Below are 7,303 nucleotides of genomic sequence, written 5' to 3'. Positions count from 1 at the left end.
ATCGCATTCCGCGACAACGAACTGCATTGGTGGCGACACCTCTTGAGGCATTTTGACATTTGATTAGAAGTCGCTTATAATTCTCGAAATATTATGGAGGCGCCTCAGATCTAACTTCAATGTATTCCCGAATCTTCTTTTATATATCTTTCATATAACTAATGTCACAAAGCAATAATCTTTCAAAAAAAATCGCAGATCTTGTAATATAAAGAGAAAAAACGGTCCAAAACGTACATATTTAATACATACTTGTTAATAAAATTAAATAACAAAAAAGTTTGCGCACTAATTATTTTGCGTCTCGGCTTTTATTTGCCAGTTTTCTCACCGAATTGCAACTTAATAATTATTTTGCCTATTGATTATGTTCTTAAATATAATAGATAATAAGGTAAAACTGTATAAAAGGTAACACACCTCCGAATTAATCGCTACTTAAATATGTTGTAGGGGAGATTTTTCTGAGTAATTCCCTGCAAGAAATAACTGGGGTATGGCATTGGTTTAGGAGATATAACAAATTGAAGTTTCACAGTTTTAATGCTTTTTCTCAGATATTATAAAGTAATATTAGGAAAAGTGAAGTTTGTGTATGTTGTATTTGTTGGAGAGAGCAGAAAAAGTGTTTGTTTACATTTATGAGATAGGTACACGATCATGGATATTTTATCAATAATGTTTCACCTATATTTCGCAGTTCGTTAACAGCTTTCAATATGCGATTACATGAATTTCTGAGTCATGTCTTCAAAAATATTATTTATTGAATGCGTGGGCGGGGGAGGGGCGGATCTCCTTCCTCTGCAAGCCTACCCCGAAAAAAAATTTTTTTTCCCAACCCAACTTTACTTTTAAAACTGAAAATAAGTTTGGATTAGGTTATATTTTGCGGAAGTGAAGTCCTCCTCCCCCTAGGGGGGTGGGGGCGGAACCCACTGTGTCTACGCATATTCTTTACAACGCGAAGCGAGGTCCACTCCACAATTGTTGTATGGATGGGAAAGTGTCTGCGTGGACGCAATGGGTTCCGCCGTCCCTATAGGGAGGCTCCACTTCCGGAAAACATAACGTAACCCAAACCTATTTCTGATTTAAAATTAAAATTTACCATTAATTTATTCTTATCTTCAACAAGACTTAGAAATTCATATAGTCGCATGTTGAAAACTTTTAACAAACTGCGAGAAATAGTTGAAACACATTATTGACAAATTATCCGTGAGTGTATACCTATCCCGTAAATGTAAACGAACACTTTTTCCACATCTGCTCTACACAAATACAACGTAAATAAACTTCATTTTTCCTTATTTTATAATAGAAAAAAGCATTAAAACTATGAAACTTTAATTTGTTATATCTCCTAAAGTAATGCTGTCCCCCACAAATTTCTTGCGGGGTATTACTCAAAAGAGCCTTCCCTACAACATATTTAAGTGGCGATAAAATCGGAGTGTTACCTTTTATGCAGTTTTACCCCTTCTTCATATAACCCCGACTTTTCTGATTATCATAGAATTAAATAAACTGCGCACTTTTATCGGAGACAAGAAGTCAGCATTAGTAAAAAAAAAGACAATAAAAAATCCGATTACTGTCTTTCCATTGTTTTCTTATTAATGCTGACCTTTTGCCTTCAATAAGAGCGCTCGATCCATCTACTCCATTCTTACCATATCATCCATCTTACCATATTATCAGTTAAAAGTCAAGAGCATAGATTTTACATACGTATAGGGAAAATAACGTGCAGACAACGAATGCTTTCGATGGGATAAATTGTCGTGAAGTAAGCGCGCGTCGCGCGCGGACGAGGCACGCGAGACGCATGCGCGCGCCGCATATAATCTGCGCAACGCCGAGCGACACCTTCAGTGTTCTCTTTGCCGCGGGCGCGGGCACATCGTTAGGTATATACATGTAACGTATAAACAGAAGACCGCTCGCCTTCGTGCTTGCTCGGTCTGGCTCGTCCGAGCGCTTCGGGCGGCCGCCCCCGCCTTCTTCGCGCTCGCTCTCCGTCCGTTCGTCGCGCGAACGATAAATAGAGCGGGGCTGCAGCTTATACTCTCCGCTGTGCGATTAATCGACGGTGCCACCGGGGGAGTCTCCGGCCACGAGTGCGTCGGAATCGAACGGAATCCGAACAAGCGACATTGCGTCTCTGCTCGCTTTCGTCAGGATATGAGAAACATGAACACACATACAAACGGCTGGTAACGGCGATGACGCGCGGCCGATGTCCTGGCATCGAGGATTTCGCGTTCGATCCCTAGTCCTAGGACGACCGTTCGGCGCCTGACGTCAAGTATGTCGCGTGAGTAGCCTGAATCAAGCCGAACGACTCTGGAGTTCGCGCGTAGCTTTCTCGATAGTCGCCAAGTTCGCGGCGCGAGTGACGTCGCACGAACTCACGCGTCATTTGTTAAAATGGACCTGCCGGGTGCAATATTACGTCGCGACGCCGCTGACAGGTAGTCGTTATTGAAGCAGCGTCCTGTATTGCGTCGCGACGCTACACGTATATTTGTGTTGTTATTACAGCAACATGCCGATCATAATGTTGCGTTTTGACGCCGCGCGAATACTTGTCTCGTCGTTGAAATAACGAGAGATTGTTCATGGATATCGTGTCATTGTTAAGAAAAGCTGGGACAAGGATTACGTCACGACATTGTGCAAATATTCTATGTCATCATCAATAAAGTGAATTGGAGTAAATTTCGAGATACGCGTCCTGTCAACCGAATATCGCGAAAAATCGTACATTGATCGAGATTCGCGATCGGCGTCGAGCCAATCAGAAACAATCGCGTATGCGTCGAAATCGTAACCTTAGACATCTCCCATCGGTCCTCGCGAGTGCATCGAGTGCGTGAGAAAGTGCAGCAGGGTGCCGGAGGAGGTTAGCCGAGGCCGACACCCACCGAGCGAAGTCGATCAGCTGTTTCGCGGCGCCGACATCATCGTCCTTTCGGCAGGTACGCGCCAGTTTTCACTTTCCTCCTTATCACTCTCGTCTGCGTACAGTCGAGAGCAGCGCTATGTCGAAATAAAGTACAACATATATAGTGTCTGGTCTCGAAAAGCGATATCAATATGTTTAAATATTATCGGAGATATGGACTTTGGCTCATCTAGAAAAGCATCAGTGTAGAACCCGGGTACTTTAGCACTCGCTTTGTTGGTATAAATAATATCATGATAAAAAAAATGATAGGAAGTAACGTAAAGTATAATACATTAATTAAAGGATCCAGGAAATAATATAAAACGGTAGATAAATCAGATTTTGTTAATGAAAACTAGATATGAAAATTAGATATTTGCACGATATTCGATAATGGACGCATTTAACGAATTTCATTTACTATGAGAAATCGAAAGAAATACCAAGTCACGCATATGTCGAAAGTATTTGAGCCATTGGAATATAAAATGAGTAAAAAACACTAAGTAAAAACTGCCATTGAATATACTGAGAAAAAACAGTCATTGAATATTAACATTATTCATCATCATCATTATTCATTACTATTAATATCAGAAAATCAACATAAAACGTTGGTATTCCTAGATACATTTTGCTCGAGCAAGTCGATGCTCTGCTCTACTTTTACGATGCAGCCCGGGCTCAGGGCTGCCTTAACCACTGAGCTTTAATCAGGGCCCCTAATAAACTCTCTTTGCAATTTATATTTCTAATTATTGCTTTTTTATTTGAAAAATACATATTATTGATTACTGATTATGAAAAAACGCATATTTATCTGTGTTTTTCTATAAATTATTAAGAAAAATAATCTTACAGTAAAAGATCTCGTATAGCTAATTTGTAGCTACTTTACTATTTTATGTGATCTTAAAACGAATTCTGCCTAGTTCCGAGGACAAAACTCCACTGCAATTTCAGGAATTTTATTGACTTGGTTATTGCGTCATTTTACCTCAGACAATAAATCGGACGAATACGGATCTTCTACTTTCATCTTATCAAATTTTAACATATGAGAAGTTCTTATCGAATAAAATTAGACATTGCTTTAGTTGACGTCGAAGCCAACAGTTTTTTATATAAATAAAGATTGTAAATAATTCTTATAACTTTATTTAAAACATAAAAGCATTTTTTAAACATTTTTCTTTTATTTGTTATTTCATTATTTTTATCTTTTTATTACTATTAATCCGGTTACAAATATCGAACCGCTAATATATCAAATGCACAACTGAAGAGAATGCTAATAAGTATAAAGTTTCTACTATATAAAATATTATGTGAATGTATAAATCAGATTAAAGTAACTGCTAAAGAATAAGAGCCCTTTAAATGTCAAAAACATTGAATTACGAATATTTCCTTCTTCCCTTTACTAATTGCGTCGCGTGTCGCGTAAAAATCTTTCAAACGCTCACTTTATCTACGATGTATGGAATGCGAGGGGGACGCAACGCAACACACAGGTGGTCACACGTTTTATACATTGTTGAAAGCGACGGAGAGGATGCGATACTGCAAGGTCAAATTGCACATGTATACGAAACACTCATAATTTCTGTTATAATGTTCGCATTATATATATATATATATACACACACACACACGCATACACAATAACCACTGATTTCGCAGGAAATGTATATGTCAAACTTGCGAATAAATAATTTTTTTCAAAACAACGGAAGTTCTAAATTGGTATTATTAAGTCGTTCGCTCGTTTTGTGTAACATCTTTATAATCTTTTAATGAATTTTGTTCAATGACAAGTTATTAAAATTGAATTGTAAAAGAGTACCGAGAAAAAAATAAATAAATAAATTTCTAATGTCCAATGTTTGTTTTTTTCTTATATACTGTAATGATTATTGTTTAAATTACTTTTGATTAGACTAAAATTTTATTGGTCTGATTTCATTGTCATATCAAACGTTAATGACACAAAAAATCCCCACTTTCACGTTCCCAATAATATCATTGTAGTGAAATCATTACCGTGTACAGGCGACGTAACGGCAGATTGCAACTGACAATGAGCAGAACAGTTGACGTTTTTATCGCGATTTTTCATTATTATGGAAACAGTCGACAAGTTATGTCTGTCACGTATGTACGATTTTTTTTCGACGGGTTATGTAACATGTGGTTGTGTTTTTTTTTTAACTCGATACACGAGGGCTCGAGAACCGGAAGTAACCCGTTAAAAGCGTACTTTTGTAATGCTGCTCGAATATTAAGTATGATTGTAGCGGTGTCCCAAGTTGAAGGAACGTTTGAAGAGAGAGTTGTGGTTCTCTTTCTTGTGGAATGAAAATATATTTTACATCCGACATACGTTAATATATATCGGTGTTTAAACATTTCTCGTAAAATATTATTCTCGGTACATTATGGTTTTTATTTATTCTGTCTCTATAATAATAATCTAGAAACAGAGTAAGTTTGTGGCGAATCGTGAATAATGTCTGCGTTTTCAAGGGACTAATTAAATGGTAAATCGCATGTAACGTGCACAGTTGCGGTTGGCAGACTCGGCGTAATGCGACACTACGGTCTATTCGAACGAAATCTCGTACGCAATATTACGTAAGTCGAGTTCAGGAAATAAAGCCGAGAAATGAATACGCATAATGGGTCTATATATGCGCGAGAGTGAAACCAAAGAAAATTTACGACACCGACCGCACACAATAAAGAATACAGTCGCGTCATTTTTTCTCGTCACATACAGTCGTTGCATTTGTCGGGCAGATCATTCACGCATTGTTTGTAACGTATACATTCATCATACAATATGTTTCAGCTTTATTCAAGTGAACTTTTAGATGTTTCAAAGAATTTTCTATTAATTCTTATACGACGAAGACATAATAGAAATACATCGTGTGCACAGTTGGAAAATTTGTGTCTTCTTGTTAAAAAATATGTCGGTTAAAATTTTTGTGTTAAATATTTAACCCATTCATATATTAATTTAACATATTGCTCTGGTGTTAATTGAATTCAAATGTTAAGTGATTAAAACAATTGAAAAAATGTAAAAATAACATAACATAACATAACATAAGATAACATAACATAACATAACATAACATAACATAACATAACATGACATGACATGACATGACATGACATGACATAACATAACATAACATGACATGACATGACATGACATAACATAACATGACATGACATAACATAACATAACATAACATAACATAACATAACATAACATAACATAACATAACATAACATAACATAACATAACATAACATAACATAACATAACATAACATAACATAACATAACATAACATAACATAACATAACATAACATAACATAACATAACATAACATAACATAACATAACATAACATAACATAACATAACATAACATAACATAACATAACATAACATAACATAACATAACATAACATAACATAACATAACATAACATAACATAACATAACATAACATAACATAACATAACATAACATAACATAACATAACATAACATAACATAACATAACATAACATAACATAACATAACATAACATAACATAACATAACATAACATAACATAATACACGACGATTCGAAGACTTTCTCCGAAAGGTAAATTGCGAAAGCGCTCAATTTACGACAGTAAGTAGAAGATCTTTAATGGACCCTGTTGTGAAGAGCTGCATATCTTGAATTACACTTCTGTTTGCATTGCGTTATCGGATTTATTTCGCAGATTCGACTATCAAATGTTACGTCAACTAGATGTCGTTACATAAAACGGCATTTCCCGATATCGTGCGCTTCCACGATAATCCACGATAAGAAGAAAATAATACACCCTTCTTTAACATGGCATAACATAACATAACATGGCATAACATAACATAACATTTGTGCATATATTTTAAATTTTATATAATATATATGTTCCGTATTATTAGTGACAGGATTTATCTGTCAAAATTTATAAAAAAACATATTGACTTTATTCTACAATAGAAGTAGGAGTGACTACAGACCGTCAATAACATTTTTCCAAGTTAATTTTATCATTAAAAATATGTTGATTTTACACAAAATTTATTTTAAATTAGTATGAAATTTGCATTTATATTTTGTGTTGAAATATTAATATAGTATTAGTGTCACCATTTAACATATCCACATTATGTTAAATTATCAAAAAAATTTGTGTGGACTGTTTGGGACATGTAATATCTGTTAAATTTAATACAAATTTTTCAACCGTGTATCGCGTATATATTGTTTAGTTGTGTATGTTTCACTAAAAATACTTA

At 35.4% G+C, this 7,303-nt stretch overlaps 1 protein-coding gene across 2 annotated transcripts in view; it reads left to right on the top strand.

Moving 5' to 3' along the window:
* The first annotated feature begins 1,868 nt into the window (after positions 1–1,868).
* LOC115238565 overlaps positions 1,869–7,303 on the top strand; it is a 101,149-nt gene continuing 95,714 nt past the window's right edge. The window contains exon 1 of one of the 2 annotated variants that reach the window (XM_029812518.1): positions 1,869–2,984. The gene's annotated coding sequence lies outside the window, so the exon portion shown is untranslated. The remainder of the gene's footprint in view (positions 2,985–7,303) is intronic. The other variant, XM_029812519.1, reaches the window with a different exon arrangement.

The sequence above is a fragment of the Formica exsecta genome, unplaced genomic scaffold (assembly GCF_003651465.1).
Source record: "Formica exsecta isolate Colony F162 unplaced genomic scaffold, ASM365146v1 scaffold35, whole genome shotgun sequence".
Lineage (NCBI taxonomy): Eukaryota > Metazoa > Arthropoda > Insecta > Hymenoptera > Formicidae > Formica > Formica exsecta.
Note: the sequence above shows the minus strand (reverse complement) of the source record. Positions and strands in the feature narration are given on the sequence as shown.